Here is a 7,500-nt window from a genome sequence, read left to right on the forward strand (position 1 = left end):
CTTCGTGCTAAAGGCATCCAGGGTGGCTTGCTACGACTCTTGGGAAATTACCTGCAGGACAGAAGCCTCAAGGTGGTTGTCAACGGGCAAACATCTGAGTCCCTGCCTGTGGAGGCATCAGTGCCACAGGGTTCAATTCTTGGCCCACTCCTGTGGAATATCTACGTGGATGATCTTCTCCAGCTACTGCCAGGAGTCATGGCCTATGCTGATGACTGCACCCTCTCCTATACCTATCCACGCCAGGACAGTGGGCGGGCTGCTGAGGCCATCAATCAGCAGCTACGAGTGATAAAGGAGTGGGGTGCTCGCTGGCAAGTGACATTCGCGCCGGAGAAGACACAAGCAATGGTTGTCTCTCGGTCCCCAGCCGCCATGGCAGCAATGGCAGGAAAGTTGTCTTTGGCGCTGCTGCTCTCCCACTCCAAGATGACGTCAAGATACTTGGAGTGGAGGTGGATCGAGGGCTGAGGTTTGACAGGCATGTCAAAACCATTGCCAAGAAAGCCTCTCACAGGATCTCCGCTCTCAGAAGGATCGCCAGTTTCCTCGACAGGAAGGGAGACTGCTGCTGTACAAGGCACAGGTGCGGCCCCACCTTGAATACGCAGCTCTCTCCTGGATGTCCTGTGCCGCCACACACAGAAGGAGACTGGACAGCATCCAACGCCGCGCCATACGGCTAGTAGATGCTGCACTACCACCTCACCCAGAGCCTGAGCGTCCCCTTGATTCACTGGAACACCGCAGAGACGTGGCGGCGATCGTAGTGTTCCATAAGGCACAGGTGCAAAGAGTGCCACATCTGGCAGGGCTGCGTCATCCTCTAAGAGTCACCGCACGGAGCACGAGAACGGTGCTCAATGGTGGTGACGCCGTAGAGGTGCCGCGATCCCACGGGTGTCAGCATCAACGCACCTTCGCAGGACGCGTCTCCAGGATGTGGAACTTGTTCACGGCCGCGGTGCCTCACGTCCAGGAGATGAACACACACAGTGTCAAACTGATGGCACATAAGTGGAGACAGACACTGCCAACTCCTCTGACACTCTTTGTGACGTGACACTCAGTGTAGTGCAGTGCGTGAATAGTGCTAGTGAAGTGAAACGAATAGTGCTCCATTTACATGCTGACCATCTTGTATATTATCTATTTTTAAGTCTTGTAAATATTGTAGAGAAATAGATTGTAGTACCCTTAGAATAGGTAGCACACGACAGTGCGCCTTTGGGTACATGTTCCTTTGTATTAAGTTTTGTTTAAATAAAAAAAAAAAAAAAAAAAAAAAGAGAGAGAGAGAGAGAGAGAGAGAGAGAGAGAGAGAGAGAGAGAGAGAGAGAGAGAGAGAGAGAGAGAGAGAGAGAGAGAGAGAGAGAGAGAGAGAATACGGAGGCCACACAGATCACTGCTCACCATGTATGCATTGACTCGCTGCCCCCTCATCACAAGACACACAGGCTAAAGGACAGGAGGATTCCGGCCAGTGCAGTGAACAGTGAATAATTCCTGGCCGCCCACACAACACCGTCAGCGTCTTGTGTGAAACTAATGACTGGTAACTCTTTTTTTCCTCTTTGTGTGTTAGCATCATGAATGTTGTTTTTGTTGCTGTTGTTGTTGTTGTACTACTACTACTACTACTACTACTACTACTTCTACAACTACTACTACTACTACTACTACTACTACTACTAGGCTAAAATGAAAATCAGATAGAGCTGCAACAACAGAACAAAACAACAAAAATAAAACTCACAAAAGGGTAATGTAGTTTAACTCCAGAAACGTTAAGACAAAACTTTGGTCATATAGTTTATATAATAAAAAAAAAAGTTACTTTCATTACTCTTCTTATAAGTCCTTACTGGCTTACTCGAGGTGACAGTCCCCTAACGGGTGAGTAGTAAGATAAGATGTCTCCTTTAGGTCAAACATTCCCGTGAAAAGCGCATGATATATATATATATATATATATATATATATATATATATATATATATATATATATATATATATATATATATATATATATACATTGTTAAGAGGCTATTATGAATGCACGTTCTGTTAAAGTCTACAGCGGTAATTGCATTGTTTACTTTGTAGGATGTTTACATCCTATAAAGCGCTCAGCTAGATGCATGCTTGGAAGCGGACGGGACCAAAATCATTGTTTTCCTCAGCGCGGGGGGATATGACCTTTGTAAGTAAGGAGTGAGGAGCTGTTTAGATCTAAGGAGACTTTGGCTAAGATTAGGGATAAGGATGCGACCCCTGTGGTGTCCGTTGTGTTGTCAAGGAGGGGACTAGAAGGTAAATGGCTGTCCAGGGCTATTGCAGTGAATTGCAGGGTCGTGAATCACTACAGGAGAAACGGATGGGCGTTCATCGGTAACTCTTTTACGGCAGACATCTTGTATACTAGGGATGGAGTGCATTTATTACGCGAAGGTATTCGTGTTTTTGGCTGGAACACTTGAAAGAGAGTTAGATGCACTCCAGCGCTTTTTTCGTTAGTCAGGAGAAAGGAATTTGGAGATCAATAGGGAGGTGAGGATAGTTAAATTTAGAAAAGTAACCAGCTTAGTATATGCTAAGAATATTTTAAGTGTGTATTATACGAACTATAGGAGTATTTTAAATTAGATAGATTTGCTTCGAGGAGCAGCTTGTTTTGAAAATGTTTATATAATTGCGTTAACAGAAACCTGGTTAGATATGTCAGGGAAGGTATTTGATCAGGAAGTGAAAATTGATGGTTATACACTTTTTCATAAGGATAGGGAAAACAAAAGAGGGGGAGGAGTGGCCTTGTACGTTAAGGACACACTGCAATGTCGCATAAACAACAGAATTAAGACAGATAACAAAACACAGTCTCTATGGGTAGATATCAATGACGGGTCTCAATCAGTAGTAATGGGTTTAGTGTACAGGCCACCTAATGCTTTAGACCAAGTAAACTCTTCACTATTGGAGAAAATAAATAGAGCACCCATATACAGTAAGGTATGTGTGGTAGGTAATTTCAACTATATGAATGTTGACTGGAGCTTGGTGGTGGGTAACAAGGAAGCAGAAGATTTTCTCAGGGTCATTCAGGATAATTTTATAAAGCAAGTAATTTTAGAACCTACACAGGGAAATAATATTCTAGACTTAATTCTGACAAACAGTGGAGGAGGTACGTGGCCAGCTAGGTAATAGTGATCACAATGAAATACGGTATACATTGAAATGGCATGAAACTTTTAGAAAAAAAGAACAATAGGAAAGTACCTGACTTCAGGAAGGCTAATCTTGAGGGCTTAAAGTGGTATTTATAAGGAGTCCACTGGCAAGTGACAGGCAGGGAAGTTCAGGTAGGAGAGGGAAGGCGGGATCAGGGAGGGGGGATGAGGTGTGAAGTTAGAGGAGGGGAGAGGGGGAGTGGTCAGGTGGTGGGATCTGGATTAGGACGGCGAGAGGAATCCAGAGCAGCTGAGGGTTGGTGAGATGTATGACCACTTTTTAGACAAAATGCATGAGGGTCAGATAGCCAACATTCCGTATAAGGAAAAAAAAAAAAAAAAAAAAAAAAATCACAAAGCAACGACCCTAAGTGGATGAGAGACAGATTAAAGCCATGCATAGGGCAGAAGGATATATATATATATATATATATATATATATATATATATATATATATATATATATATATATATATATATATATATATATAAGAGGCTAAAGGCAGGAGATGAGGTTTTAAAGCCACAATACAATTATTTAGTAAGAACTGTTAAAAGGTAAACTAGGAAAGCTAAAAGAGAATACGAGTTGAGGGTAGCCAGCCAAGCACAGATGGACTCAAGGGATTTTTTTCTTTTATATAAGACAAAAAGCAGAGAAGAAATAGGTCCCTTACAGAGAGCAAATGGGGAGATGGTTAGCTCTGGAGAAGAGATTAGTAGAATTATGAACGAGTATTTTTAATTGTCTTCACCCAAGAGAACACACAGGAAATCCCAAATAGCGAACATTTAGGGCAGAGGATAGTGAAAAGCTGAGAGATATTCATATAACTAAAAGGATGGTAGAACAGGAAATAGATAAACTAAAGAAATTTAAGTCACCAGGACCCGATGAAAATATACCTAAGGGATGCAAGGTGGTCGTCAGCGAGCCTTTAGCGGTACTTTTTAATATGCCACTGGAGTTAGGTGAGGTACCGATAATGTGGAGAAAAGCAAATGTTGTTCCCATATTTAAGAAGGGTGATAAAACCCTAGCGTCTAATTACAGGCCTGTCAGCTTAATTTCAATTGTGGGTAAATTAATGGAATCAATAATTGCGAAAAACATTAGGGAACGCCAGGACAAACACGGCTTGATAAATCACACACAACATGGATTTCCAAAGGGAAAGTCGTGCCTTACAAAATTGTTGCGTTTTTATGGTAAGGTTTATGAGGCAGCAGATAAAGGTGATAATGTTGAGTTTTCAGAACTAATCCACCAGATGTCACCGCTGCTACGTGTCCCTTACTGACATGAGCTAAATTATTGTTGTATTAAATCCCAGGCGCATACAGATGCGTAGAACATTGATGATGATGATACTATTGACATTCTGTATCTACTTTTAAATATCCTGTATGGATAATTTTAGATGGTCAAAACATAAATATTTTTTTATGATTATCTTGTAATTTTGCTATCAATATCTTAAATGCGGCATATTACAAGTCTAGAATCTATTGATTTGGATAAAGAAATAGGTAAAACCTTTGACTATCTGTATAGTATGACCCAGCTTATTCAGTAACATCGTGTTATATGGGTATACTTATTATCGTGGGAATTTTAGCATCGCTTTCACCAAGATCAAGAAGCGGCAAAACAATCGAGCAACGAATAAGCATATCAATGGATAGCTGTAGAGTGAGGAGAGAGAAATATGAGAAGTTTTCCTCCTCCTCATGGCGTAGTGGCTTGGACATTACAGCAGGAATTAACTATTTGTCCAACAATGTATTTGTTAAGTTAAACAGGTGGCCAGCCTAGGTTGGGTTAGACAGCAACACTCTCGCCAGGATACACGAGTTGCCTGTTCTTAGTTAAAATTGTTGTTTCCGTATACTAGTCCATTGATCTGTATGGTTTGGAGTTTTAAGTGACACTGGCATGTTGTTTTCATGTTTACTGTCGACTGGATTAATGCATTTCCGATCAAGGGTGTACTCTTTGGGAAATGTGAAGATGACCAAACAAATCTGAATGCCAGTTCACGAGAAAATCAACTTATAGACATTTATTCATGAATAGGGTTTGGTTTTGCTTGTGTTACTACTTAAAAATAATTATGTAGAAAAATATATTATAATGAATTATTGCATATCTGAGATTATAGAATGACACTGCATGTATGTTTTATTACCCCTGTGAGAGCGAAGGGGACACGTACGTGCTGCCACCTGGTGACAACCACTAGTTTTGAAAACTCCCCATCATGACATTCTAAACTTAGATTTCAGTAAAGCCTTTGACAAGGTACCCCACCAGAGGCTCCTAAATAAGGTTAGAGCACACGGTATAGAGGGTAGAACACTGGGCTCGATTAAAGCGTGGTTAGACGACAGGCGACAGAAGGTAGTAATTAATGGATCTAATTCCGAGTAGGGGTGAAATAATTAGTGGGGTGCCACAGGGGTCAATTTTTGGGCCATTACTATTTTTAATATATATTAATGACTTGGATAGTGGAATTAGCAGTGACATTAGTAAATTTGCAGACGACACGAAGATAGGTAGATTAATCAGGTCCGATTCGGATGCCATTGCCTTGCAGGTAGATTTGGATAGGATGAAAGAATAGATAGACAAATGGCAAATGCAGTTCAATATTAACAAGTGCTGGGTACTGAGCATAGTTAGAGATAACCCACACAATAGGTACATAATAAATAAAGAGGCACTAGGAAGTTTCAAGTATGAGAAAAATTTAGGAGTCATAGTTAGCTCCGATCTCGGTCCAAGGAAGCAATGTATTGAGGCCAGGAATAAGGCGAATAGAGTACTAGGATTAATTTTTAGAAGTGTTAAAAGCAAAGAAGTCCCAAAGTAATACTAAAATTATACTTGGCGCTGGTCAGGCCACATCCTGACTATGCGGTAAAATTCTGGTCCCCACATTATAGGAAGGATATAGCTCTATTGAAGTCAGTGCAAAGGAGGACAACTAAAAAGATACAGGGGATGAGGGATATTTCCTATGCAGCGAGACTGAAGAAACTCAACCTGCATTCCTTAGAGAGATGTAGGTTAAGAGGAGACCTGATAGAAGTATTTAAGTGGTAAAAGGATTTTAACAAAGGGGACATGAACGAGGTTCTTAGGATCAGTAACAGGACAGAACAAGAAATAATGGGTTTAAACGTGAAAAATTCGGGTTTAGGAAAGAAATGGGAAGAAAATGATTGTCAAACAGTGGTTAATGAATGGAACGGACTCAGTGGTCATGTAGTCACGGGTGAGTCAATAGGGAGCTATAAAATAAGATTAGATAAGTTCATGGATAGGGAGGATAGATGGAATTAGGTGGTTTTAAAAATACAGGGACTGCCTCATATAGGCCTGGCGGCCTCTTGTAGCTTCCCTCTTTTCTTATGCTTTTATTCTACAAAGTAAACAATGCAATTGCTGATGTAGACTTTAACAGAACACACACACACACACACACACACAATATATATATATATATATATATATATATATATATATATATATATATATATATATATATATATATATATATATATATATAACAACACGTGGCTGAGATGAACGCCTCTAGCAATCACGTGGAGCCGATTTGCCTTTCTTGTTTTCAGTAAATGTATAAATAGCCTGGACTCATGAAAGGAGGCAGTGTCACACACACACACACACACACACACACACACACACACACACACACACACACACACACACACACACACACCCGGTAGCTCAGTGGTTAGAGCGCTGGCTTCACAAGCCAGAAGACCGGGGTTCGATTCCCCAGCCGGGTGGAGATATTTGGGTGTGTCTCCTTTCACGTGTAGCCCCTGTTCACCTAGCAGTGAGTAGGTACGGGATGTAAATCGAGGAGCTGTGACCTTGTTGTCCGGTGTGTGGTGTGTGCCTGGTCTCAGGCCTATCCGAAGATCGGAAATAATGAGCTCTGAGCTCGTTCCGTAGGGTAACGTCTGGCTGTCTCGTCAGAGACTGCAGCAGATCATACAGTGAAAACACACACACACACACACACACACACACACACACACACCGCGTAGTGTAGTGGTTAGCACGCTCGACTCACAATCGACAGGCGCGCGTTCGAGTCCCGGTAGGCGACGAAAATGTGCAAGCCTCTTAATGTGTGGCCCCTGTTCACCTAGCAGTAAATAGGTACGGAATGTAACTCAAGAGGTTGTGGTCTCGCTTTCCCGGTGTGTGTTGTGTGTTGATGTGGTCTCAG

The 7,500-nt window shown here is 41.7% G+C and overlaps 1 protein-coding gene across 8 annotated transcripts in view; it reads right to left on the minus strand.

Moving 5' to 3' along the window:
• Window positions 1–7,500, minus strand: part of LOC123517154 (cAMP-dependent protein kinase type I regulatory subunit-like) — a 240,909-nt gene that overhangs the window by 119,000 nt on the left and 114,409 nt on the right. The window lies entirely within an intron of this gene.

This window comes from Portunus trituberculatus, chromosome 41 (genome assembly GCF_017591435.1).
Source record: "Portunus trituberculatus isolate SZX2019 chromosome 41, ASM1759143v1, whole genome shotgun sequence".
Taxonomy (NCBI): Eukaryota; Metazoa; Arthropoda; class Malacostraca; order Decapoda; family Portunidae; genus Portunus; species Portunus trituberculatus.